The sequence below is a fragment of the Lycorma delicatula genome, chromosome 3 (genome assembly GCF_047948215.1).
Source record: "Lycorma delicatula isolate Av1 chromosome 3, ASM4794821v1, whole genome shotgun sequence".
Lineage (NCBI taxonomy): Eukaryota > Metazoa > Arthropoda > Insecta > Hemiptera > Fulgoridae > Lycorma > Lycorma delicatula.
The window spans coordinates 219,879,859-219,902,700 of record NC_134457.1 but is presented as its reverse complement, the minus strand read 5'-3'; the positions used below and the strand labels follow the sequence as shown (position 1 = coordinate 219,902,700).

The following is a 22,842-nucleotide window of genomic DNA, read 5'->3' as shown; positions in this document are numbered from 1 at the left end:
AATCTTTTGCTCACATTAAAATTAATTTTTGACGTAAACAAATTATATTTCTTACTGAAGGCTAGTTTCGCGTGTGCTATTCGGCATTTTATATCGCTCCTGCTTCGTCCATCTTTAGTAATTCTACTTCCCAAATAACAAAATTCTTCTACCTCCGTAATATTTTCTCCTCCTATTTTCACATTCAGTGGTCCATCTTTGTTATTTCTACTACATTTCATTACTTTTGTTTTCTACTTGTTTATTTTCACGCGATAGTTCTTGCGTACGACTTCATCTATGCCGTTCATTTTTTCTTCTAAATCCTTTTTACTCTCGGCTAGAATTACTATATCATCAGCAAATCGTAGCATCTTTATCTTTTCACCTTGTACTGTTACTCCGAATCTAAATTGTTCTTTAACAGCATTAGCTGCTAGTTCCATGTAAAGATTAAAAAGTAACGGAGATAGGGAACATCCTTGTCGGACTCCCTTTCTTATTACGGCTTCTTTCTTATGTTCTTCAATTATTACTGTTGCCGTTTGGTTCCTGTACATATTAGCAATTGTTCTTCTATCTCTGTATTTGAACCCTAATTTTTTTAAAATGCTGAACACTTTATTCCAGTCTACGTTATCGAATGCCTTTTCTAGGTCTATAAACGCCAAGTATAATCTATAATCTATATATATAAAAATGAATATCTGTCTGTCTGTATGTGTCTTACGCCTTCCTAAACCGTTTATCCGATTACGATGAAACTTGTTGTGGGCACGCCCCTGAAGATTTCTGAATTAGTTTGAACCCGCTAGGTGGCGCTGGCGTCGAGATATTTCGAAAAATTGTATTTATGGTCAGATTTGGCTTATATTCAAAATATGCGTTACTTACATGGAAAGAAATACCTCAACAAAAAACGGACCCATTACATAGCGTTGGGAGTGGACATATTTGGAAAAATTTCATTTATGGTCCGATTTCGCTTATATTTAGAATATATATTAGTTACGTGAAAATTAATATTTTTGCGAAAACTATACCCGCTAGGTGGCGCCGTAGTCGAGATATTTACAAAACAAACAACTAAATACACAAACTTTCTTCTTTTATATATTATATATATATAAAAGGCAATGTTCGTATGTGCGTTCGCTATATAAAAAACTACTGGACAGATTTACGCGCGGGAAAAAGGAAATTTTGGAAAAGGGTGAAAGGGAAAAAGATAAAACGGAAAAAAGGGAATATAGGGGAAAATTTAAAAAGAAAAAACCTAAAAAAGGGAAAATGTAAATAGGGGAAAGGAGAAAAAACAAAAAAGGGATAAAGTGAAAGGTTAAATTTAGTGAAGTTTCCGTGATGTTAATTTTGTTAATGTTTTATGAAACTTTCAATTGTGTTCATTTAATCTATATATATATACTCAAATCTAGCAATAGCAAAGCATTGCCGGGTCTGCTAGTATTATATAAAGAGCAAAAGGGTTTTTGTTTGTTCGGGATAAACAAAAAAAAATCATTCCATCAATCGCAACCAAATTTTTACCCATGTTTCTCGGCGTAATTGAGAAGTTTTAGAATTATTTCATCTCAAAAAATAATATATATATATATATATGTATATATAGCATCTCCCATATAAAACGCAACCCAACCTTATGTTGGTAGGTATTGAAATAATAAAAAGGCATGTGTAAATGTAAATGTAATTTTTATTAGTACCATCCATTACCTTACATATAGAGTAAATGTTGGAAGTGGCCGCCATATTCTTGAATACAAGCTTCAATTCTTTTTACAGCGTTTCTTGCAACTTTTTCAAAGTTTTTTGGCTGGGTATTTAATACAGCTTGTTCAATATTGACTTTCAATCGTTCAAATGTTCGTAGTTTGTCGCTGTAGGCATTTTCTTTGAGGTAACCCCGTAGAAAAAAATCCGCCGCAGTCAAATCTGGAGATCTTGGTAGCCACAAGCCTCGACCGATAACACGATTACCAAAGAATTCCTCGACGAAATCAGAAGTTGAACCTGCGTAGTGCGATGTAGCACCGTCATGTTGTAGCCGGCAGTGGTTACTCAGAGGTACTCTTCCTCTACCAAGAGTGCGACGAACTGAAATAAAATACCCTGATATCGTTCTGCATTAATGGTGTACTCGAAAAAATACGACCGATTATTTTCTTCCGCGATATCGCGCACCACACGCCCGAATTCTGCGGGTGTAATTGTTTTTTCGTGATAAACGTGGTGATTTTCAGCGCTCCAAATTCTACTGTTTGGGCTGTTTACGTAGCCATCCGAATGAAACCGTGCTTCTTCTGTGAAAAATAACGAATCCGTAACGTTAATTCCCTCGCGCAGAAATCGACGGAACCGTTGACAATATTGTAGCCGTTTTTCTTTGTCGGGCTCAAGAAGTAGATGAACCGTTTGAACGCGATAAGGTCGTAATCGTAATCGTTTGGTCGCCCGATTAACAGTCGATTTAGATAAATTAATTTCAGCAGACAAACGTCTTATCGATTTATTTGGCGAGGCGAGTAATCGGTCTTTGATTTCAGCGACTGTATCTGTATTCAACACTGACGCAGATCTTTTGTGTTCCTTGTTATTAACAGAACCGGTCTGTCTAAATTTTGCTACTAACCTTAATACTGATGTTTTGTTAGGAGCCGGTTTATTCGGGTACTTGCGGCGAAACAAATCTTGCTCTGTAACCGCTGATTTCGTACTGAAGAACGACTCGACAATGAAAACACGTTCATCTAGCGAAAACACCATCTTGTCTCTAGCGATACGCTGAACGTTATGATTGCATTGTTGTTACTATCGGTAGTGTTCTACTGCGTCTCCGCGATGTTCAGATGTTGGACGAGTCCATTTCAGTAACGAGTAGGGGAGTAAGATTGACTTTTGAAATTTCATGGATGAGTGATTGATGGGTTACGTTTTATATGGGACACTCTGTATTTAAAAAAAATTGTTTTTGCCATCATTTTTCTCATAACATTTTACATTAAAATCATGTATCACATGTTCACCTTCAAGAAGTGAACAATAATTTCAAACCATTTTAAGTAATAATACAACCATGTAGATCTGCACCAGTACTGCATACTAGTACGTACTAGTATGCTTCATTTTTTAAGTATGAACACGTTTACATAATTTTAATATCACTGCGAATGTTGATCAATATATGAAATTTATTGGTTAACCAGAAAAATAAGTGGTTTGATAAAACATATGCGATTGAAATTGGAAAGTTCTCATAATTCCCAAGCTAGCTCAGTTTTATAATCTGTTACAACTCTTTGTGATTTTGATTAGAATGAACATTTATTATCTAAGTGTTCAACTAATCCAAGTATTCAGAAGTCTGAAATTTATTTAAAGAGCTTATAATGGTTGACTTATAATTCTTGACTTATTTAGATATGTAATCAAAAGATATCAGATTTTTTTTATATATTAATTTTGCCACCTTTTCCATAATTACTATATGAATAGACTACAAAACCTTGATTTATTTTACAGTAAAATTTATTACCGATTATAAAATTAGATAAATTATTTAAGGAAAATTATCTAATTTTCAATTTCTATCTTATACTTTTCAAAACGCTAGCTGAATCTCCATAACCGGAGGAAACATATGTAAATTATAATTTTACCTAAAAATAAACTAAAATTTTTCATTAAAAGCTTGCACTTTACATTAATTATACAGAGTAATTCATGAGAACCGGATATTTTTTAAAATAATGATAAAAAATTTAATATTTACTTTAAAAAAAGTTTTATTGGTAATGAAACACTTGTTAAATCAAAGCATTTGTTACTCATGAACGAAAAATTATGACCGGCAAGTGATGTCCATTTTGGGTAATACATTGTTGTAGCCTTTCACAGTAACCGGCCTCAATTCTTTGCAGCATGTCTACATCAATCTGGGTGACGTGATGACGAATTGCGATCTTTAGGTCCTCCAATGTACGCGGTTTATCGCTGTACACACGCGATTTCAGAAACCCCCACACAAAAAAATCACAACTACTCAAGTCGGGGGACCGAGGAATATCGCCGAATCTGGAAACGATCCATCCCGGAAACAAGTTACGGAGAACAGCCATCGTTGCCCTCGCTGTGTGCGCTGTAGCTCCATCCTGCTGGAATAACCCATTTTGAAAAACGATTTCCCGGTTTCGTAACTCGGGCATGAAAAACGTATTCAACATCGCAACGTAACGATCAGCTGTTACAGTTACGGCAGCGTCATTTTCTTCAAAAAAATATGGTCCAATAACACCGACTTTTCCTATTGCACACCAGACGGACTATGAAGTGGTCTCTCGTGAAGCTGATGCGGGTTTCTTTCTGCCCGATACCGGCGATTCTGTTTGTTGACGAAGCCATTCAGATGAAAATGGGCTTCGTCACTCATTAGCGATAACAAATTATCATTTTCTTCAAAAACGGTAGGCATTTGTCGACAAAATTGTAATCGCTGCGTGAAATCTTGCTCGTTTAACTGCCGCACGACGGCTATCTTGTAAGGATGGAAATGCAGCTCTGTATGCAGAATTCGTCTTACCGTACTTGTGCTCATTTAAAGCGCTGCTTAATGCCTTTGAATAGAGCGGCGTGGGCTTCTGACAACGGCTTTCCTTACTCGTTCGATGTTCTCCGGAGTGTTAGCGGTTCGTCGGGGATCCGGTGTTTTTTTCTTCAATATTGAACCGCTTGTTCGAAGGTTGTTTACCCGTCGCGATATTGTGTTACGAGAAGGGACGCTTGCATTACGATGGATATTAAACTGACGGCGGAAATCTCGCTGAACAGCAGTTACGGATTCGTCATTTCGCACAAAACTGTCACACGCGTACAGGCGTTGGTCTAGCGTCCACGGCTCCATCTCGACTAAAATGTAAATTCTATGAACAAAGGAAACGTCAGACACCAGCCACGTACCCCTCCCACCACGAACGCTCGAGTACAACCCACTTCAAAAACATCCGGTTCCCGTGAATGACTGTATAATAAAAAATAGTATCATACCGTTTCATTTTTAATTTTAAAATATTCGGTTTTAATTAATTAAGCCTCATCAACCCCAAGAGGATCTGTTGGAAAGTTACTATAACCAACATCAAATCTATTGTTCTTCAGTTGCTCTGTATCAATTTCCTTTCTTTCTTCCGTTTAGCCTCCGAAAACACCGTAAGGCATTACTTCAGAGGATGAATCAGAGTTTAATAGAAACGACCAGTGCATCCGACGAACCGGGAACTACGGAAAGTACACAGGTATTAAGCAGGATCCCAACAGAAAATTTCCACAGCAGAGAAAACAGACCGAACAAAAAGACGAGGAAGCAGAACGAACAAAAAGACGGAGGATCCTGAGTAACGCCAAACATAACGAAACAGTCTTGGAAATGAAGAATAGAAAAGTCTAACTATTAGAAAAGGTATTTACAAAATCCAAGCCTGTAAATGACGATGAGCTATTTTTTCGTAGCCTACTTCCTCATGTTGCCAAAATTCCGACGACATTAAATCGTCCTTCAGAAGTCAAATACAGGAAATTGTTCAGCAATTTACCTACCGTTCAGCTCCTTCGAGTCATCAAATCAGGTAGAGTTCCACAGGTAACTGCACCGAAAAACTTCATTCGCATACCTATCGTTATCTTCGTGTTCCACAGCCTCCAATCAATCTAGCTAGTAGAAAAGATGCTGGCTGGCCGCATCATCAAAGAACTAGAAGAGGGAGCCGGAATCAGTCCTAACCATTACGGGTTTATGCAGGGGCGATCCACCGTGCAGGCTATCTGCCGAATTTCGGGATGGGCCGACGAGGTGAAGAGAGGCTCTTGGCGAACCAGGAGAATTCCACTGATGCTGTCACTAGACATAAAAAACGAGTTCGGGGCTATCGGTTGGGGTCACATTAATGACGCAATTGCGGCTAGGGGCCTCAGCCCGTACCTGCGTAGGCAAATTGAATGTTACTTGTCCAACAGAGGATGTCTGGTAGAAGCACAGGAAGAAACGGTACATTTTCAAATGCACGGTGGAGTTCCGCAGGGCTCTGTTCTGGGGCCGTTGTTGTGGCTGGTGATTATAAATGAACTCCTTCAGAAGGAGTTTCCTGTCGGCGTCCAGGTCCTGGCTTATGCAGATGACCTTGCAGTCCTCGTAGAGGGAAGGACGGTCTTGGAGGTGCGGGAGAGGGTGTATGCGGCTATCGACACTATACAGGAGCGGTTGAGGTCCAGGGGTCTGCAACTGTCTACGGAAAAATGCCGGTGTATTGCCTTTACGGGTAGAAGAGTGCTAGAACCGTTCAATATTTCCATCAACGGTCGTGCTATAGAAGAAGCGAATAACATCAAGTACTTAGGAGTTATCCTCCAGAAAAACGGTAGATACACCGGGCACATAGTCAATGTATGCAACAAGGCAGAAAGGACGATAAAAAGTCTAAACATCATTATGTCATCGCAGAATGCCCCTCGGGCCTCAAAGCCCCGTTTACTGGCGACCACCGTCGTGTCTTCGCTTATGTATGCCGTTCCGGCCTGGTGGCGCTCTATCGCCATCAGGCGCAACAAAGAGAGACTGGCGAGGACACACAGGTGTGTGCTCCTAGGTGTTGTGTCCGCATACAGGACAGTGTCCTATGCCGCCCTGTCCGTGTTATCGGGTACACCTCCTATTGACCTAATCGCAAAAAAGAGGGTGGAGTGGGCACAAGGCAAGACAGAACAAGAGGTCAGGGATGCCGTTTATAATATCTGGCAGGAAAGATGGTCGCAGGAAGCTGTGGGTCGATGGACGAGAACCCTTATCCCCGACATCAAGCCACGGTCGTCGAGAAGATTTGGTGAGGTTGATCATCACCTATCGCAGTTTTTTACAGGACACGGTTCCTTCAATAACTACCTGCACAAAATAGGCAAGAGAGAAGAGCCGATTTGCAACTACTACAACGAGATTGATGATGCTGAGCACACCTTTTTTGAGTGCAATAGGTGGGACACACTTAGACATAGTAAGGCACTCACAGGTATAACTCCAGAGACAACAATCGACTACATGCTAAGAAGCGAGTCAAACCGGAATAATTTTGCTAGTTTTGTTAGACAAGTTGTTCTACAGAAATACTCCGATGAGAGAAGACAAGGTGTTGGCTAGAATAGGACCGGGTGGACAGCCTTGCCGGTGAGGTCCAGCATGCTGCGGTGTGTTGGCACTGATGAGCTACCAAGGACTCCACGGGTAACAGTCAGGTAACAGCACACTGAATACTGAAGGGACCCGGCGCCGCGTCGCGGCGAACTGGGTCTGGCGTGGTGTCCAAAAGGCCATTTTAATAAAGAAATCTCAAAAAGAGCTAACCGGTAGGCCGACCTGCCATGCCGGTATATAGCCGGTAGGTGGGGAGGCCTATTTGAGTTTAAAGACACTCCCCTGGGCGGCGTAATACCAACAAGTCGGTCCGGCCCAGGGGAGCTGAGAAAAAAAAAAGCCTCCAATCAATCTGCTCTGAGCCTGCAAGTGGACGATACTTACACCAACTATGGATATTTTACATCAACATCTCAAGCTCAACAATAATTATCCAACAATGATCAATCTCCTCAATAATTTACGTTTTTAATCGCTTTTCCTTTTATGAAAACATTAATTTTTATCAACTAACCGTAAGGTTAACATTAACCGTTCTTCTGCAAAAATTTCCTTCTTTTGAAAATTGCACCAATCCTTAACTAACCGGTGTTCAATTTTCTCTAAAATATAGTAAAAAGTTTCAATTTCCATCCGAAAATAACTAAAAAACTGTTGCAGATTGTTTTTTAAATTATGAAAAAGGTAATTCGGGTCTGGCCTTAATAATTTCACGAACCCCAATTTCAAACTTACATTATCATAACATAGTAATAACAAAGTTGCTTCTTCAGTACTGAACTCCATGTTGGCAACTAAATAAATAAGTTTTTGTCCTGAAGGAAGCGCTTATAAATCGGACTTTACTGTGTGCACCCACGTCGAAACGCCAGTACGCAGATTGTCGGCGCCGGTTACCTGAATCTCAAATCGTCTTGCACTGAGCGCGTACCCTATGTTTGTATGACCCCTTCTTCTTAATTTCAAGCTCTAAAATCGGTTCCCAAATTATTTCTCTTTCCTCCTAAATCATCTTGTGTGTGTGTGTGTGTGTGTGTGTGTATATATATATACATACGAGGTGCGACAATAAAGTAATGAGACTGATTTTTCTTTGCAAGATGTAGCAACCCTGCAGCTTGCGTAGGCACACCATCTTTGATCTTGGTCTATAAGCTACTTCTAGTCCAAGCGGCACATTGATGCAACTGCTCAGTCGTGAGTTGTGCTGTAATAAGTGAACAGGTGTTCGTGTCTCTCGTCATAGAAATGAAACCGTAAAATATTGCGCGACGGTATGCCGTTTCTTTTTGCGTTAAATCGGGTGAAGATGCGACGAAAACTTACGGTAAGCTTCAGAAGGCTTTTGGAGAGGAGGTTATGTCAAGAGCTCAAGTTTTTCGGTGGCATAAAATATTTAGTGAAGGCAGGACGAATATTGAAAATGAAGACCGCAGTGGACGACCATCAACCTCACGGACAGATGTCGACTTGACCGGGGTGCGTGAAATCGTACGATCTGATCGAATATTATCCGTGAAAATGATCGCAGAAGAACTCAACATCGATCGAGAAACGGTTCGTCTAATATTAACTGAAGATCGATTCAGTACGAGAAAGATTTGTGCAAAAATGGTCCCCGAAAATCTCACACAACAACAACGAGAAACACGGAAAAATGTGGCAGCCGATCTGTTAGAGCAAACGGAAATCGATCCAGATTTGTTGAGCCGTGTTATCGCTGGTGATGAAGGTTGGTTTTTTCAATACGATCCAGAGACAAAACACCAAAGTTCGCGATGGTGCCCAAAGGGATCACCCGGACCAAAAAAAGCTCGCATGTCAAAGTCAAAAGTGAAATACATGCTTGTGTGCTTCTTCGATTCCAAGGAAATGTTCATAAAGAGCGGGGTGCCTCCTGGACAAACAGTTAACCGATATTTCTACCAAGAAATTTTAGAAAGACTTCGTAAATGAGTTCTTCGTGTCCGTGCCAACATTGCTGATAATTGGGTTCTGCATCACGATAATGCGCCATCCCATACTGCTCTGTCAGTACAGCAATTTTTAATCTCAAAACAAATTTCAGTACTACCACAGCCATTTTATTCACCAGAGCGACTTTTTTCTATTTCCAAGAGTCAAAATGGCGGTCAAGGGACACCATTTTCAAACAACACAAGATGTCCAAAAAGCTGTGACGAGAGACAGAAACACGTGTTCACTTATTACAGCACAACTCACGACTGAGCAGTTGCATCAATGTGCCGCTTGGACTAGAAGTAGCTTATAGACCAAGGTCAAAGATGGTGTGCCTACGCAAGCTGCAGGGTTGCCACATCTTGCAAAGAAAAATCAGTCTCATTACTTTATTGTCGCACCTCGTATATATATATATTTAATTACACAAATTAAAATATAAAATAAAAATACGCAAATATAAAACGTATAGTTTACATTTTATAAAATTATCTTTTAAAAACATCATTTATGATAAAATAATTTCTTCACTACAAGTTTTAATAAAGTTTATAAATTCGATGCGACGATGAACTTGAATGTTTAAAAAATCTAGACGGGATTACTCTCCTCTCACAGTGAGAAATATAATTATTGTACTTATGAAATAATTTCATAGAATCGTTATACAGTACATAAAGAAAATATGTCTGAGATTATAATTAAATTTGATTTGGCTATATTTATTCCTTATAATATTTAACAGAACTACGATTAGGCATAAATATCGTGAAGGTTGGAAATTGAAAGCACCCTTGAGAAGTTAGATCCGATAACGAAATTATTACTATAGTCCATCTTCGGTAAGGAATTAAATTATCTTTATACCCCTCAAAATTTGCGCGCGCGCACGAACCCAAAGAGAATGAGAGAGAGAGTGTGTGTGTTAGAGAATTTTCGCGCTCTCAGTGACAGAGTGAGGTTTAAGAGACGGGGTGATGATAGTGATTGTGATGTTAAATTACTTTCCAAGAGCGACTCTTATTTTGATAATCGTATTCTCTAAATAAGTATATAATTTCGTACCAAATTCTTACGGTATTTTGTATTTCACTTTTATTCGTTTCTGGAATATTAAATTTTGTATTTTAATATGTTTGAAATTTACCAATGATAAATTATAATGTTAAACTTGTATTTACGAGAATAAAGAATAAAAACAAAAATAATAGTAATATAAAACATTATGGCAAAAGATACCAGAGTTGTAGGAAGTACTGGTAGACAGAAAGTTCTGGGTTCAAATTCCGGTCAGAACAGGCTTTTTTATACGCATTATTAAAATTTAAAATAAAAGTAAGTGACGAACTGGATGTCGATCTATTGCCGATACAAATAAATAAATAAATGTATTGAATATTAATACGTGTTAGGAGTACATTAATAAAGATAATGTGAAGCTACTATCAACCGTTGGTAGCCGCGATGCTGTGGAGATAACACCGTCCTTCCTCTCCGACAGATTAATCGCTGAACGTTAAACGCTTCACTAAACACATATCTTACACGCTGCAACATAAATCATATTCTGATAAATAATTAAACAAATCTATAATATACATTATATTAAATTAAATTAAAAATTCCAACGGCGAATGAAATTCGAACCCGGGACCTTCCGGAAGATTCCATCTAGGAGATCGATCGGCAAACGGTTTAGTTGATGCTTGTTGAAGTATTAAATAACATTACATTTTCTGTTCTTATAAACTTAAAGGATTACGTAAATGTAGGTTGCTTAGCTTCTAAAGCAACATTGTTGTATTTATCTGGTCGTCTCTTACTTTTATTATTAGAACCTTAAATATAATCGAGTTAATTACAAGTTTTACATATTCATTTTTTTACCCTTTAATGCTATATTTCATTTTATAACATTTTATCATATTAAAAACGATCAGTCGATGTATTTGTTAGCATGTTGCCTTCTAAATGTGCCAGTATCGGGTTTGATTCTGGACAAAAATTTGGTTTTTATTTAAAATCTTATTAATTTCATTTATTGCATATTCTTCGCTCGTTAATATACACGTGTAGGATATTACAAGGTCGAATTATAAATAAAACTGGACAATTTTTATCTGTTATTACGTAATATTAGAATATATTTTTTTTTTTGTAAATTACTTTACAAAACGGATAAACTTTATCGTAATATTTTTAATAAATTTATTAAAATTAAGGAGATTAATTATTATTTTAAATAAAATGTAATAAATATAAAATAATCGACAAGTCTTGATTTTATTTAATTATATCGAACGTCTATATTAGAAATAGAGATATTAATGTTGTTGCTCGACAGGAATACACACACGTACGCAAGTTTACGAATCGACGGAAGAGCTCGGCGACGTGCTGTCTACAATCCTGTTGCTATGAGAGGTCATCAACCCTCTCTATCAAACAACAGCTGTGTCCAAGGTTAAACTGCAGCTGCCGTCCCGTACACGCGGATGTGCGTAAAGCGCATTTTAACAAATATCATAATTAACGAATTTACAATACTGAATAAAATAAAGCCGTTCGGTTCATTACTTTCTCACACCCTCCGGCCATTTTATTTTAATTCTTTTTTATTTTTTTATTTTATGCACAGTACTTTTGAACGAAACTGTTAAGTAATATAAAACTGTGTTCTGAGTGTTCAAGTATATTGTTAACGTTTTTTAATATTTATTAACATTAAGTACGTAATTTTGTGCTGAAACCGAGAATCGAAATCGCGACTTTCAACTTGTCATTCTTTTTTTAATAGGTGATACCTAAATAAAACCGAGAATCGAACCCCACAAACTTTCATTACATCAATATTTTTGATGTAATGTCTAAATTTATTAATTTATTTTTTTATAAGGATTATGCGTGCAATTAATAACATTTTTATAATCGAATCTTCAATTTATGATTATTTTTTTAATGCACAAAACTCATACAAGTATTACACATATGGACTGAGGCACTAACTGTAATCAAACCATAAAAATTAAATATAAATTTAATACAAAAAATTAAACTTCTTTAAAAATTATTCCAAAATATTTTTGAACAAAGAACGGTTAAGAAGTTGTAACGATATAAGAACTGGAAATTAATTAACGAAATTTTAAATTAATTATCCAAATTAATTTCGTCTTCACCTCGACGAGTAAAAAACCAGACTTGTTCTGCTCACAGAAACGATAATACTATTTTAATTCGATAATTTATTATTGTTAAATATTCACAATATTAGGTTGGAGGTTGCGTATGGAAGTATGGAACTGAAATTTTGAAGTGAATTAGAATTTCAGCACTGACCGGGATACGAACCTCCGGACCTTTCGGATAAGAGAGTAAATATTACTACTCTTCCTCGGCGACCGGCGAGGTGATTAGTTGATGCGAGCTAAAGTAGTAATAACATTAACTTATAAATTTAAAAGAATCGAAATAAAAAAACACACGCGATAGAAAGTGAAAAGTGTGAAATTTTATAGGATGTGATTTTTAGTAAATTAACAAAATAATTAAACAATTTAAAAATAATTTTAAAAAATGCAACTTTACGTTTTCTCATAAGCATTATACGTATGTAATTATTGAGAAAATACTAATTCTAAACCGAGAACTGAACCCGAGACTCTCAGTTTACTCTTATTTTTAAAATGTGAAACCTGTCTAAACAAACTGTGATCCGGTGTCCAAATCGAGAATCAAACCCGTGACTTTCAGTATATCAGTCGGTCTCTACTGCGTTACCGAGGTGACAAAATCGATTATAAAAATGAAATGAGACGCGAAAAATTATAACTATAAATTACTTTGTGTCCTCTAAATATAATTTTTGAATTAAATTCATACTAAATGTATGTTAGCGTGTTTGTGTTCACCCGCGTATTTGTATAATAGACGGGCCGGGCTGTGTTGTGAAATACGGTAGTCTGCTTTTTATTACCTATATTAAAACAGATGTTCCTGTTTTTTTTCTCTCTTTTCTTTGCTGATTAGTTACTAAATACGATATGACCTAAGTTGTAAAATTGTGTTCAGATCCCCTGACAGGGAATCGAACCCGACACCTTTGGTGTAGCAAGCAAGCACGCTACTTTCTATGACACTAATCTGTTGACATAAGATTTTTATTTTTAATTACACTATTACGTATTTTAAACTGTTGTTGTTATATTAAAAGATATAATAGCAGTATTTAGTAAAAATAAAAAATTATAAACGGAGTTTCACTATTTTTTTTTTTTTTTTTTTTTTTTTATGTCCAAGTGCAGTTATAAATATGTGCAAATGTAAATTGTATCCGTAAATTGAATATTAGGTAAAACGAAATAACGGAAAACTTATCATTACCGTTCGGGTATCGTTGGTTACGTTACTTTGTTAACATGTACTTAGGTTTATGCGAAAATTTGGTTTCAATTATTATTTTGTATAATTATAAAACTAAAAAAAATGAATATCAACCTGAAAAAAATTAATGAAAAAAATTAAAAATTCAACTGTCGGTGTCGGTCGGTTATTATGAGAAGTGAAGGGTGCAGTGTAGGAAATACTTTTTCATAATTTATTTTCTCTGGCAGTTGAAGATATTGTTGATTGTCTAGACTCTCCCCACCACTGTGGTAGCGCAGTGGTGGGGAGCGAAAAATTACGTGAGACAGAATGAGATTATGAAATGAAACGGTCAGTCCGGGTTTGTTAGAAAAAGATTTCAGATGGCGCTGCTGTACGCAATTCAATTTTGATCCTTGCGTCTGCGGTCACTTGATTTATTATAAAACTATTATTATTTCTTATACAGTTTATTTTAGATAGATGACCCACATTATAGATTGAGGTAAGTGTTTTTTTATATTATTATTTTAATATAATTTAAAATAAGTGTTTTTTTTTGTTTTCCTGGTGTATACTTATGTAATGCATTCTACAAAATACAGTATGGAGGATATTACACGCTCAAGGACTGAATCCTTGTCATGTCCAGTGTAATATGCTTAAGCATATTACGCTGCGACTTTTTCCAAGCTGAGAAAACCCTTAAATATTCAGTCTAAGAGTAATCTTTTTAGGTAGATTTCATAAGAAAGCTACATATTGTAGAGTACCGTGATTCGATTTCCGGAAAATTTTGACATATCTTCGCGTTTCACATTCCCAAGTCCTAGTAAAGCCAGATATTTTTACACGGATTTGAATAGTAGATCGTGGATACCGGTGTTCTTTGGTGGTTGGGTTTCAATTAACCACACATCTCAGGAATGGTCGAACTGAGAATGTACAAGACTACACTTCATTTACACTCATACATATTCATCCTCTGAAGAATTATCTAAACGGTAGTTACCGGAGGCTAAACAGGAAGAAGAAGAAGATTATAGTACTGCCAGATTAGGGAATTCCATTTAGGAAATGGAAATGTTAAAATACGACAATACATTTAAATTTCATCACAAATATCCTACTTCAAACGTTAACAAGATTGATAAACTACATAATGTTAGTTACTGTTCTAGATCTAACTTTAAACATAAGAATACTGTTACATTCCTTTTTAGAAGCAATAATACCTTAGATCATTGAACTATACTTGAAAAGGTTTGGAAAATTTATGAAACTGATTCTAATGTTTCACTTAATGAAACTTCTTACATGTGAAACACACTTCAAACTTAATACCACTAGAAACAAGCAAGGCAGCTTTATTGTTTCATTACCACGTAAATCCGATAAACTCCGGCTTGGTGATTCTTTCATTAACACCAAAAATAGGTTCTTATATCTGGAACAGAGATTATGCAACAATTTTAATCATAAAAATATTTCACCTTTATGCAACAATACTTAAGATTAGGCCATATACTATTACTTAATTCTGACGATTTATTAACTAATGCTTCAGATGTACATTATTTACCTACCACTCAATATTTAAGCCTACAAGTCTAGCTGCTAAAATGCGACTTGTCTTTGATGGCTCAGCTGAAACCTTTAATGGTTTATCTCTTAATGATACACTATTAGTTGGGCCTGTTGTCCGACAGGTTTTATTCTCAATAATATTAGGTTTAGAATTTATAACTATGTCATTACATCAGACATAGCGAAAATGTGTTGTCAAATACTAATTAAACCTTATGACACTAATTTACAACACATTTTGTGGTGTGAATCTCCAGATCAAAACATTTTGCACTTAAAACTATAACATATGGAACCGCCACTAGATGCCTAATTCAAATATCAAATGAAAACCAAAGAGATTTCCCATCAGCATGCAATGCTGTTAGAAATGATTTTATTTCAGGCTCTGACCATCTAGATGAAGCTATCCAACTAAAGGTTGATGTTTTTAATCTACTCCAATGTTGTGGATTACCATTTCATAGATGATTTTTTAATAATCATAATATTGCTACTCCTGAGCATAATTGTTCTATTCCTTTAGCTCACCAACATCAGTTAACGTGCCTTAGGCATTTTATGGAACAATTCTATAGACACATTATCATTTCAAATTACTCAATCTATTGATACTAAAATTTATACTAAAAGAATTATTCTTTCTATTATTGCAGTTGTATTTGACCCATTAGATTTTATTGGTCTTATTGTTTTCTATCATAAATGTTTTATACTATCTTTATAGCAACTTAAAATTAATCAGGATGATAGATTACCCACAACGTTATCTCAATGGTATAAATTATACAATCAATTGCATTTAATTGAATTAATTAAGATGATAAGTCCAGTTAAATTCAACAATGGCAATGAGGTTAACTCATCCCAAATACATGGATTTTCAGACGCCTCCATAAAGGGTTATGGCTGTTGTATCTACATTCAAACTTTATTAGCTAAGCAAACAATTTCATGTAAGTTGCTTTAAAGCAAATAATGCTACCTAGGCTTGAATTATCGGGTTGTTTACTACTCTCATGTTTATTAGTGAAGTTAATAAATGCTCTGAATATACATATTGATGAAATTCATTTGTATTCAGATTCAACAAGAGCATTGTCCTGGATTCACTTGGACATCCATCTGTTTGGATGAATGACCAAGAATATTTCAGCAATAGAAGTACTGAAATTCAAAGAGATACCTCAAATGCTAAACGGCACTTATTAAGTCTTTGAAAAATCCAACTGATGTATTGCGCAGAGGTTGTAATCGAAGTAATTAATTGATATTTCACTCTGGTGGCATGTCCTCCTTGGCTCTTTACAATTTTCATTTCATTCACCAAATACTCATATTAACTTTAATAATTATAATAAGGATCTGAAATGTCATATAGAAAAACGTAAAACTATATCATCATCTTTAGTAAATATTGTTTTAGTTGACAATAATTCTCATTTTTATATAAGCTAATTCGTACATTTAGCTTTTCTTTATGATTTAATGCACAATCTTAAATTAAATCGATCCAAACAAATCACTGATCATTTAACTATAAGAGAAAGGTAAGGGTCAGACCCTTACGTTTTTCATAAATTAGTCTCAACATGTACATTTTAGTAATGAATTAAATAAACTTAAGAAACATCAAATTTTTTCTAACTTGAATATTTCACTTGACCTATTTCTGGATGATTGAGGATTATTACAAGTGGGAGGTAAATTATAACACACTATTATATTATGAAGCTAAACATCCTATTATCGTACACTCAAAGGCAAATATAACTAAATTATTTATTACTGTTGAGCATTTATGTCTTTTACAATCTGGTATACGATTGACACATCATTCATTATGCCAGAAATATTGGGTCTTAAATGCCAAAACAAGCATTTCATCAGTCATTAATAAATGTTTGAATTGTTTTTGTTTTCTCGCGAAAACTCAAATCCAACAGCTAGGTCAGTTTACCCCCTTTCAGACTAGTATCTTCTCATCCATTCTCTGTCAGTGCAATATACTAAGGAGGTCCACTTATGATTTGTCATGGCGGGCAGCGGTTCAAAGCCTTAAGAAACTCTTATATCGGACTTTTTTATATGTCTCAGTACTAAGGCAGTTTGTTTAGAATTAGTCTTGGGCTTGACTACACAGTCATTCATAGCAATGCTCAAGAAATTTATTTCACAAAGAGGTATTCCTACCTAAATATTTTCAGATAATGGTTCCAACTTCCGTTCTGCCAAGAATTTTTTGTACGACTTATTTAAATTCTTAAATCAGAAAATCTAAACATTCAAGCCTTTTCAGCCAAACAATCACGGTCATTTATTCCACCTTATTCACAATTTGGTGGCTTATGGGAGAGCACAATTGAAAGCGTAAAATATCATCTATGTCATGCAGTAGGACAAACGATCTTGAACATTGAAGAATTGTGTACAGTTTTAACTCAGGTTGATGTTTGTCTTAATTTTCGTCCCATTTTTAGCATTTCTACAGATCATAGGAACCCATAACCAATATCGCCTGGACATTTTCTTATCGGTTGTCCACTTATGTCTACCTGAACCCAATTATAAAGAAATTAAAATTAACCGCCTAAATCATTGGTATTTACTCCAGAAATTCGTCCAATCCACCTGAAAACAGTGGTGTGTGGACTGTCTTCATTATCTACAATAGAGAAATAAATTGCATTTCCCTTCGTATAATCTGCCTATTGGAGACTTAGTATTAATCTCAAAGGAGAACTGTTAATCAGTGCAATGGAAATTCAGAATTATCACTAAAGTTTATCCAGGTGCTGACCAATTAGTTCGAGTCGTCGATTTAAAGACTACTAATGGTCAGCTTCAAAGACCTGTACATAAGTTGTGTTTGCCTGCCAGTGTCTGATAATTTAAAATTATTTATTTTTAAAAAAAACTTCACACGTTACTAATTGAGAATATTGTTAAAATAATAATTTTGATTGATATTATACTTTATTATTGTAACTTATTAATATGATTTATATTGTTATTATAATGTAATATTCTGCATATTTATATCTTACTTATATGCTCTTCTAACCCTCTACTGTACGGACTATTATACTACATTTGCTTGTACATATATACTGCATGCATGCACATACACAGACACAGATATCATATGTTAGATGTGGATAAGTCACTAAATGTGCACATCATTATTTATACTTTCTATCCAATGGCACCATGGTTATTTGCACCATTGGACACATCTTCTGTTCTGTCATGAACAACATATTTATAGAAATCCTAGTCGCTATAAGATTATAGGTACAAGTTTCCAAGAATATATATATTTACATATATTATTAATATTATGAGCATTATGATTATTACATCAAGATTAATGAAACCATGAGCATTACAATTACCATTCTTATTGTACTACTATTATTATTACTTCTATACATTATCATTGATTTTTGTGATCACTATTATACATTATATTGATAAAAAAAATTGTAAATTAAATATTCTTGGTTTATCTTGTATTACTAAATCATATTAATGATTGTATTAGTATAACATTTATGTACCTTATTACTTATTAATATTACTTATGTACCTTATTCTCATTTTATTATAAGAAAAGAGCTTTTTTTGACAGACAGTATGTTCAGATTCAATTGTTTTATTTGCCCTCTTGCTTAAATGTAAACATATGTCATTTTCTTCTTAATTTTTAATGAACCAGCTGATCTTAATTATTGTTAAAACTATTAATGTATGAATCTTCACTTTCCTTTAAAATGTTGAAGAGATAACATTAATAAATCTAGCTTGACAGTATATTTAATATATAATTAAAAAATGTGAACTTAATTAAAAGTATGAAACTATTGTAACATAATGTAATCATTAATTCAATGTAAATTTAAAGTAAATAAAGGATGTGCTTAACAATATTTGGTTATCCGGCAATTACTTAATGTATACAGTTTACGCAACCAATGAATTACCCTGCAGTTGGATTGTACAGGTATATACAACCTTCCCTGTGGTGAAAGAAGTGAAGGTGTCATTTGTATGACTGAACATATTTCCGGTTTCAAAAGGTTACATTGTTACACGACAACATTAAGTAAAGAATCTAATGTGAAATGGCTGTTTCCTAATTCCCCTAGCGAATGCGCTAGCTGTAACGCAATAAAAAACTGTTTTTGGACATATGTTTGTAGAACTTTTCTTCTTATGTTCAAGCTCTAGAACTTGAACACAAAAATCATTTTTTGTATATATATATATATATATATATATATATATATATATATATATATATATATATATATATATGTATATCTAATAACATAAATTAAGATATAAAATGTTTAGTTTACATTTTATAAAATTATCTTTTAAAAACATCATTTATGATAAGATATTTACTTAATAAATTATATAAATTAGTAAATTATGTTACTTAATAAATCAACATCACAAAAGATTGAATAAAGTTTATAAATTCGATCCAACAGTGAACTCATTCATTGGGATTACAATACATCTTGTCTTTTCATTATTCTCTTTCATGTTAACGTAAAATTATTACGGAATTATTTTTTTTGTTCTAAGTAAAAAAAAAGCCAATTTATTAGTGTAGATTAATTTGTTAGTCCAAATAATCTTACTTGAATGCTTTCTAAGATAAATAATTTGATAGGTCTACTGATTAATTTTTGCAAAATACCAAAGTAAATAAATAAAATGAATAATGAAATACTATTTTCCGCCGTGGTCCTTTACTACAAGTAAGTAATGACGTATAATTTTCTTTATTGTTTTTAATATGAATGTGTTTTTGAAACCCCGTTACTTATTTACGATTGTTAATTCATACTAATTGTGTTATCTAGATAATATAAAACTATATTTTAAGACGTCATGTTTGTAGTTAATTTTGACGTATCTTTTATCCGTAACTTTTATACTGTTTTAATATTATTTTTTGGCTTGTGAACAAAATTACTTTTTATTATTCATTCTTGCTGTTAGGTCTAACTTCCATGGTAATAATTATTTTTAATATTAGTAAGGCATACTGCTTATTGCTGAATAAGAATTATCAGATTTACCCAGCCTAGGTAACTATTTACTTCCGAACACAAATGATTTAAATATAAACCTCAAAAATTTTTGTTTTTACACTCAAATTTGTAATAATGCTATTGTGAAATGCATAGTGCATTTATTCATTGAACATTATCAGAAACAAATGACAAAATTACTAAAGTTATTAATAATTGAGTTTCAGATTAATGTAATTTTTCTTCCAAGTCATGTGTAGCTAATTATTGGCTCCTCCTGGAGTAAATAGGAATGAAATAGTAATTAGCAGCATAAGGCATTTTGGAAGAAAGAGTTTCATTAATCTGAAATTGGTAGTCAAACTTTAAACCTAATATGGATTCAATTCAATGTAAATGTAAAACAAATGTATTTAGAGAATTAAAGCTAGAATTCAGATTTTTAAAGAAAGACAAAATCAGTTTTTTCCAAGGGAAGTAATTTTGTTAAATCGTTTTAAAACAAATTTTAATTTTTCCCTTTTACAAAACAATTCAGAATTTATTTTTATTTGTGATTATAAGGTCAAGTTATATCACTTGAACCCTTCTCTAAAATTCTACTTATCTTTTGATCTCAATGTGTGTAATAAGTACTACATGTTAATTAATTCTTAACATTTTATCTTCTCATATTTTTTATGGTAGATCATTCTTTTTATAACTAAATTATAATCAACTCAGCGGTCAGAGTTAGGCTTGGGTAAGATGATGATTCCACAACATTGTGTAGAGTAAGATTCTGGCAATTGAAGATTAAACTAAAATGTTAATGGCCAAATGATGAAGGGCTTAACAAACTTCAGTCAAACCCCTGGCTAGCCTAGTTGTACAGTGAAAATATTCATGATGCTTCTTTTATATATAATAATGTTCTTTTAAACCATTGATTATCAAATTGTACCAAATTGGATGCCTATAAAGAAAGGATGGAGAATAACACCAATAGGCAATTATACTTGTATACTAGTTATATTTTTTCATAAATCTTAATTTTATTGAAAAACTTAAAATGTAATTACACACTATAATTTTCTGCAAAGTTTTCTTCTATTTATCATTAATTATTGTAAGTTTTAATTTTTCATATTTTTCAGAGAGAAATGTTGGACCAACAAAGATTAAAATAATGCTCAGGTATCAAAGGATTTAAATAATTATTGATGATGAAAAAAAATCAGTATCTGCCTAAACATTAAAGGTAAGAAGAACATTTATTAATTGCATAGGTGAAATTAACGAAGATACTTTAAAAATTTCCTAGAGAATCCTTAGTTTTATTCAATAAAATTGATTTGATTGAATTGATTTGATTTGATTGTTTTTTGTTCCCTGAGTCATGGTGGGAAAGTTGGGCCTAGAATGTAATTTTTTAGTTGATGTTTGAAAAATTGTCTAATCAATTTGATATACTGAAGAATCATAAAAAAAAATTATTAAGAAATTGTGGGTACTTAACATATTAACGCCACTGCAGCTACAGCTTTATTTAAAAACAAAGTAGTCAATCGGATTTCGGTGGAAAATGGGCCGATATAGAGTTTAACATAGATTCAAAACAGTCTCTTTATTAATTTTAATAAATGGTTATTTATATTTATTTATTTTATAAATATAATTTAACCAAACTTAACCTGATTATTAAATATAAATAACCATTTATTATAATTAATAAAGAGACTGTTCATTTTCCACCGAAATCCGATTGACTACTTTGTTTTTAAATAAAGCTTTAGTTGCGGTGGCGTTAATACGTAAGTACCAAATTGTGTTTACCACACACTGAAATATAGAAATACTGGAATGGGCACTGCCTATGTCCAAAGTGAGCGGAAAACGAACGTGAGACAGATAGATTTAGAGGTATAGTTTTCATTGTCGCACAGTGCAGCTCATGCGCATTGTACCTAACGTACCTTCCCTTCAGAAAGTGGTTCCATAAAACTTAATTGTAGTTAATATTAAGTGTTAAAATCTCATAATTCTATTTAATTAATAGAAAAATTTCAATGCTTATGAATATTAAATAAATGTTGAGTTAATCGTTGTATCATATAAATGTTTTTATAAAAACTTTCTACAATAACTTGAATTATGAAAGATAACTTGTGATTTGTGATGAGAGAGATCGTCACAAACTTTTTGAACGGACTGTAGACAAAGAGAGATATACCTCTAAATCAGATATCTTTGTTGGCACGGATTCTTCATCATCATCAACAATAAAACCATTATCATAATGGTTGCAAAACTTGTAAACCCTACAATATGGTAGTATATGACCATTTGTATGGTCTACACACAAATTCTTGGTCCTACTGTCCATTATTAAATCAGTGAGTTTAAGGAAGGGATTGCTGTAAGATTACATTTATTATTTGATGACAAAATTTGATTTGTGACTTCAAAAAGCTGCCAACACAGTTATAGGACTTTCCTGCCATGTGACATTTTTCTTCTAAAGCACAGCATACACACGCAACTTGATTTAAAATATTTATGATTTTATTTAGATATATTTTTGTTTATTTAATTCAATGATTCCAACTAAAGCGCGTGCACATACTGTATTTCATTCATGTGGGTGTTGGGGTAATAGCGGTCACTTTAAATAATCATTTATTTAATTCTAATGTTACAACATACCAAAACGCCTACATCAGTGCTACA

At 33.8% G+C, this 22,842-nt stretch overlaps 1 long non-coding RNA gene across 1 annotated transcript; it reads left to right on the top strand.

Annotated features, from left to right (window-relative positions):
* The first annotated feature begins 13,849 nt into the window (after positions 1-13,849).
* Positions 13,850-21,480, top strand: LOC142322437 (uncharacterized). The gene is made up of 2 exons (XR_012755848.1): positions 13,850-14,003; positions 21,270-21,480. It is a non-coding gene; the product is annotated as an uncharacterized LOC142322437 (long non-coding RNA).
* The last annotated feature ends 1,362 nt before the right edge of the window (positions 21,481-22,842 follow it).